This window comes from Mycetomoellerius zeteki, unplaced genomic scaffold (assembly GCF_001594055.1).
Source record: "Mycetomoellerius zeteki isolate Tzet28-1 unplaced genomic scaffold, Tzet1.0 scaffold15, whole genome shotgun sequence".
NCBI lineage: Eukaryota > Metazoa > Arthropoda > Insecta > Hymenoptera > Formicidae > Mycetomoellerius > Mycetomoellerius zeteki.
This window is the reverse complement of record NW_017256447.1, coordinates 35,019-41,708: the sequence shown is the minus strand read 5'-3', so window position 1 is coordinate 41,708 and position 6,690 is coordinate 35,019.

Here is a 6,690-nt window from a genome sequence, read left to right as displayed (position 1 = left end):
TTTATCCAGGAACAAAGTTATCCATGATTCTGAACAACAAGAGGTTTTAGCCGTCCGTCGGACACCTTGGGTAATGCTAATGCCGGCGGTACTGTAATTTTCAAGCCTTTATAATTCGAAAAGTATATAACTTAATGAAAATGAATTTAATTATAGTGTTTTGGAAAGCTCTCGAGGTTAGCTACAAGAATATGTAATAAAAAATAGGGATTCTACTTAAGAAAAAAAACATTAATGACCTTAACTTGATTTTGACAAGGTCACTCAAGGTCAAGTCCACATTTCCATCATGTGTCCCTCTTCAAACCATGCAACTTTCGATGGAAAAATCAACGCCACACTGCGTGATTTCTGTGGACTTTCGCGCGAATTTTTCATAATCGACATGTTTATTTAAACTTTATAGTATATTTATCTTACTTTATGCGGCATGAAATAAGTAAAAGTTTACAAATCATTTATGCTTACTATGACATCACATCAGGATTACGAATTCTTTCAACAAAATTCGGTATATCAAAATCGACATTTGTTTACCCAAATTTTACAGTATATTTATCTTACTTTATGCGGCATGAAATGAAGAAAAATTTAAAAATTATTTAAGCTTTCTATAGCATCACATGATAATTGCAAATGTGCATCATTATACGATGTATTTCATTTAATTATGTATGATGTAAATATTTCATATAGCAATATCGTAAAACGAATATTATAGATCTGAAGATATATTTTCATACATATGTTTTTGTAATTCTATAACAAAAAATTTAATCATTCAAATAACCTAAATTTTATATTTTCCTTAATATAAACGTTTTCGCTTTTATAATGTCATAAATGATTATAAAATTGTTCTAAATTTTCAGTAAATTAATTTGTGCATATCGTGATCGTCATACAAGTCTATCTGGGATTCTAATTGACAAAAATAAAATTAAACGCGAGCTTAGAGCAAATATCTATAAATTAATAATGTCGTCTGATAATAAATTATATCGAGCCATGATCTCAAAAAACAATTTATTAATAACATGTGGAGAGCTGTTTATACTTACGACGATATCTCAATCACGATCTTAAAAGATCATTTTTTTAATGTTCTTTTAATCGGACGGGCAATTAATGATTTAGCATCTGGTTCTCGATCTCGCTCATGTTAGCGTTATCGAGCGATTCGCTTCACTAATATTTACAGATAAGTTTCTCTTTATTAAGGCACGCGTGGACAACATATTTCGTAATAACAAAAAGGTATCATGCAGATATCTACGGACACCAATGACCCAAACAGGAAAAATGATTGTGTCCGTAACGAGATAAGACAAAAGTGGCAGCTTAATTAATAAAAATTAAGTAACCGTGTTTAGCCGTGAGGAGCCTCTCTGATTTATTCATTATCGATGAATAAATTATGCCAGTATGTTAATCGGATACAAAGTAGATTTTGCTAATGACATTTTCGAGAAACAAATCAACAGACATTCGGTAAACATTTAATTAATATCTTTTCTCGGTAGTCTAAAGGCTTAGGACGCTCGCACGGAATGCAAGAGATCCGGGTTCGACTCCCGGCCGAGGCATTATTTTTCGCAATAAGTTTATTACAGTTTTTAAGTTGGGAAATTTGGGGGGATTATTAATATTTTCAGATTTGATTGCGTTGAAAGTCCGACAACCATATCGGCACGCAATTATCATTTCTGAAATTAATTCATTTAAATGAATTTACAATAGTTCAACATCTTAACGTTCTGACCGTTATGGCACTTCTTAATTTAAAGTATTATGTTTAACATTAGCGGTCTTTCAATCTTATTATTGTTAATATCTTTTGTTTCGCGAGAAAAGACTGCATGATTGACCTTTTTAATCCTGCGTACATCAGGAAACACGGTAACGTTGTCAAATTTATTTTTAAAGTATCATTAATACATTAATATATCCTCTTTTGATGTTATCATGAAAGAGACGCTAGACATTACATTATCTTGATTTTAATTTTTTTTCATGGCGTTGGTTCTTTTATTATGTTTTTATACATCTATACTCAGATATCTTTACAAAATAATTTTGCATAAAAACATTACATTTGATTTCACTTCTTTTTCGTGACATTATTTTTGGTTTATTTAAAACTATGTTTTTTAATATATTTACAAAATGATTTTGCGTAAAGATGTTACAAAATATACTTGACGACTTTTTTAATATTTTTTATGTTTTTTTCCGGTGATTCTACATCAAATTTGAAGACATTATCCGTTGAAATTATTTAATTTTATCGACATCTCTGAGATGTATATAATAATGTACATATTGAAAAAAATATTCAAAATTTTGAAAAAGACATTTTTTTAATATGAATTACGTATTAAAGTGTCCTTGAATTGAATTAAAAAAGTTTTAACACGATTTTATAAAATCAGAATATTAAAATCAGATTCGATGGAGTTAAGTTGTAATTGTTTACTTTTATGACGCTTCGAAACATATGATAAGTCATTGACGCGTTAGTTACTTTTATTTTGGTCCCGAAATGACTCAGAATTAATTAACCAACATTAGCAATTAACAGGAATTTCTATGAAGGACGATCCGTCGCTATGAAGAATTCGAAGGATAAATCTTCTCAGGAAGATATCACGTAGTCGATCGTCACGGGACACGCGCGTTTATGTATGAACAATGTACATGTGTCGAATCGCGTGTCACACAACGTTAGCATTGTACCCCAAGACACAAAGACGAGTATTCACTCTATGTCACCGCGTCAGAGACGTGCCGTGAATTTCACTATGACTCTTAGCGCGCGGATCAAAACAAACGTTCCCGAGTTTTCGATCGGAAAACTACTCATCCCGAGGATGACTAATCCGTTGTCGAGATCGAAATGCAATTTATACGCACTGTGAATCGGATATAGTCAGTGGAAAATTTATCGCACTTCAGAAGCACGTGGCGAGGCTTGAATCTCTCGTGTTTTTCGATCCGAACAGCTGTTTGCAAACAATCAATTATCATATAAACTATATGGTCGCTCGATCACCACTATAAGTAGCATTTAGCGATGGTTTAAGGTGCTACTTTATGAGACGCTGAAAAGCAGTACGTGATTTCAATTTAACGTTTAAACTAATGTAATATAAGAAAACGTAAGCAGTAAAACGTAAGCAATAAACATACCGACCAATCACAGCCAAGAATGTAAGATAATAACGTGACCAATAACAAATTTATGTTGCTGTAAGCAGTCCAATAGTAGTATAGTAGCAAAATGTTGAAAAGCTTACTGTTAATATCTTACTGTTTAAAGTCGGGAGCGCATAGTCTTGCATAACGCAGAATGCATAATGCATAAGAAAATGAATCATCAAAGTTCTTTATTTCCTTTCTTTCCATGAAATAAAAGATTCTTATTGGTTAATTTTTTATACTTTATGCATTATGCATAGATTTATGCTCCGACCTAAAGTTTTTTTTATGTACCATAGCCTTTGGGCTTGTGACTTATTTATAGAAAAATGTAAGCAGTAAACAAATCGGTCAATCACAGTCGCGAATGTAAAACAATATGCACAAGCAGTAACAAATAAAAATTTGATCTGTTTAGGTACCTAAATAACCAAATTTTGGTTAAAACAACACAATTTCGAGATGAAAAATTAAAAAAATTTTTGTCATATATCAACAAAATAATGGTTATACGTACTAAACATTTGTTTCAGTGTGTTGATTGTGAAAAAAAATTTTTGATTGAAAAAAAAATGGATGAAATACAATAGAAAATTCTGATTATCAATCAAAATTCTAGTTATTAAAAAAGAATTAAGTATAAAGATTCAACAAGAATTTCAATTAATGCAACCAGATTCTTTATTCAGTATAGGATCCCCATACTTTTCAATATAAATTATTTTAATGCTGAAAATGAGCTTCAGTGTGAAAAGACATCTTTATAATATTGGATCCTGAAAAAGAATTCCGGAATATGTACGTGCGACGTGCTTTTTCTCGGTCCGCGACTTCCCCGATATGCTTCATCGGGCATCGCGTGATTTTTATTGCGTACTCCAGGATCGGATTCCCTTGTGTACACCTTACGCGCGACTCATATGTTACCGGAGCTGCACTTTGTCGTGCTTTATTATTTTCGACATACGTCATATATTCGTTCCCTGTTGACACGCCGCGCGCCGCTGCACGTTAACGCTCTTACGACGGTCACGATTTCGTACGACACAAATACACAGTTGAGTCACTTTCCGCGATTTGAAGAGCAAATGAAGAACTCCTGTTGTCATGTATTTGATAGGCGTATCTTAATGCGTTTTTGTAAATAAAAATGATGACACAGATACTTTGTTAGATCAGCTAAAGTTATCGATGAAAAACAAATTATTCATTTTTCGCTAATAATTTCATTATTTTGTATTATTAGATTGTTATACTTATTATTCAGCTTAGTCGGAAATTTTCACTCTTCGTCTGCAACCTGGGTTTTCAAACTTCAGTGCACATTTTTATATTTTTGAAACAAAATGTATACTATTTTTATTAAATATGACTGATGGATATAATTGTATTAGCAACAGTAGGGATTTGGGAATTTAATTTCTTTCCTTCTTTAATTTTTCTTCCTACAACTGTATTTTCTTTACAACTGTATTCTCCCTACTATATTTGTAACAGTTGCAGTGGGATGATTTAACTTCTTTTACAATTAAACTTTTCTTCATTGATTTTATAGAATCTGTAATGTATTAAAATCTGAAAAAATTCTTACATGTGTAAAAAATTTTAACAACGAGTTTTTATTGTCATAAAAGTTGGATTGTGTATCTTACTTATTTTTTACAGATTTATATTTACCTACTAGAATTCACAATAAAAAAATTGTTTCGTTATTACTACTTTTAATTTAATAGATAATATTATTGCGAGAGAGAAGACCGAGTTTTCTTTACTGATTAAAAAGTCAATTCTTACTGTTTCTCTTGTATGAAATGGAAAGCAACTTTAAATATCCGGCATTTCTCGACGCGGTATGCTGTTAATAAACAGCTCGACTTTCTTGCTTTGAAAGTCGCGGACCAACTTTAATATTACGTTATATGGGCACATTTAAGACGTGTTTACCAACGACATGCGATGCCGATGTTAATTCAGGAAATTGTCACGGGTTCTGAAACAGCATACAACTATAATTTCCTCTCGCCCACACCGCGGAACACTCTCGATCGAGAAACGCGAGATAACAATTCTTGTTTGAACTGTATATCCGCCGCATCGTCTCAGATTCCGCTACAACGGATGTCTAGAAGTAAATATCTAGAAATAGCCGTGACACCAACATAGTACGTTATTGAATGAAAACCCTATTATTTTGTCTTGCAATATTGCACTTTTACTAGAGCAAATATTTGGCGCTGGCAACGTATTACGGATGCAACGTGCACAATTACGCATAAACGTCTGCGGTTTGATTCACCACATCTCCGTAAACGTTTAATTCTTTGAAACGCATCTTTCACGTTTAATAGAATTAAACATGATTTAATTTCATCAATTTAATTTCAACATTATTTATGCGAATTACAAGACATAAGTACACGATGTAAGTGTGTGGAGATAATTTATTTTACCCCCGATTTAACCCTTATTACTCGCGCGAGTGTCCAGCCTTATAAATTTGTTAAGTGTACGGAAAACTTTAGGTAAATACAGATTTAAATTATTCGTGTGTTATTGTTTTTAATTTAATTACTTATGTGAAGTATTTCTGACAATCCAATAATTACTGGAAAGAATTTTGTTAAATGTAAAAAAATTAGGTCGATACAGATCTGAAAATAATTCTGTTAGACCATCAAAATAATTATGTAGAAAATTCGAGTATAATGAGCACAATGACACAAAAAGTTTTGACATTCTAGCAATCAGTTTCTAGCAACCAGAATTCTGATTATCTCAATTGGAATCGTAATAGATTCAACCAGAAAATTCTGATTTGTCCATTTTTACCAGCATTCCAATTAATACAACCTTTTTCCAGACTTTTTTTCCAGTGAATGTTAAATTGAGGTGTCAGAAACACTCCACGTTAAAAACAATCACACGAGTATATAATATAGTAGGATTGATAACATGATGTAAGTTTGTTTCCTATAGCTAAACTAGCATACGCTTTTGAAACTTAAAGTAAAATAGTTATATTTGTTTGATATTTGGGGAAAGCGAGAAAAAAAATTCTCTGCAGTCTAGTGCAGAAATAAAAAAAAAACAAACTTTTTGATAACACATGAGAGACATAGAACAGATGTCCTGGTTCTGTCTCTTTGAAAAACGGCGAGCGTCCCAGTTTCTTGCTGCATATTGTCTCGGCGGCCGTAAAAGGACATGCGGTCACCGTGACCATGCCTCAAGGAGTTAAGGGTTATTGGAGCGACTGCCCGTCGTCGTTTAGCCGTAAACCCGCATTCGAACACGCGGCCCCGAGAACGGGATACGTTTTGTCGCGTCTCCGCGTATGTAGGTGACAGACACGATCCGCGAAGCGAGGTCCGTTAACGGGACGCTCCATAGACGTGTATATATGCGTATCGCACCGGTCGATCCCGGAGACGATGCGGATTCTCGTCCTCGAATGTGTCCCGCCTTCCTCTTAAGGGAATCCTAAAGTCGCCT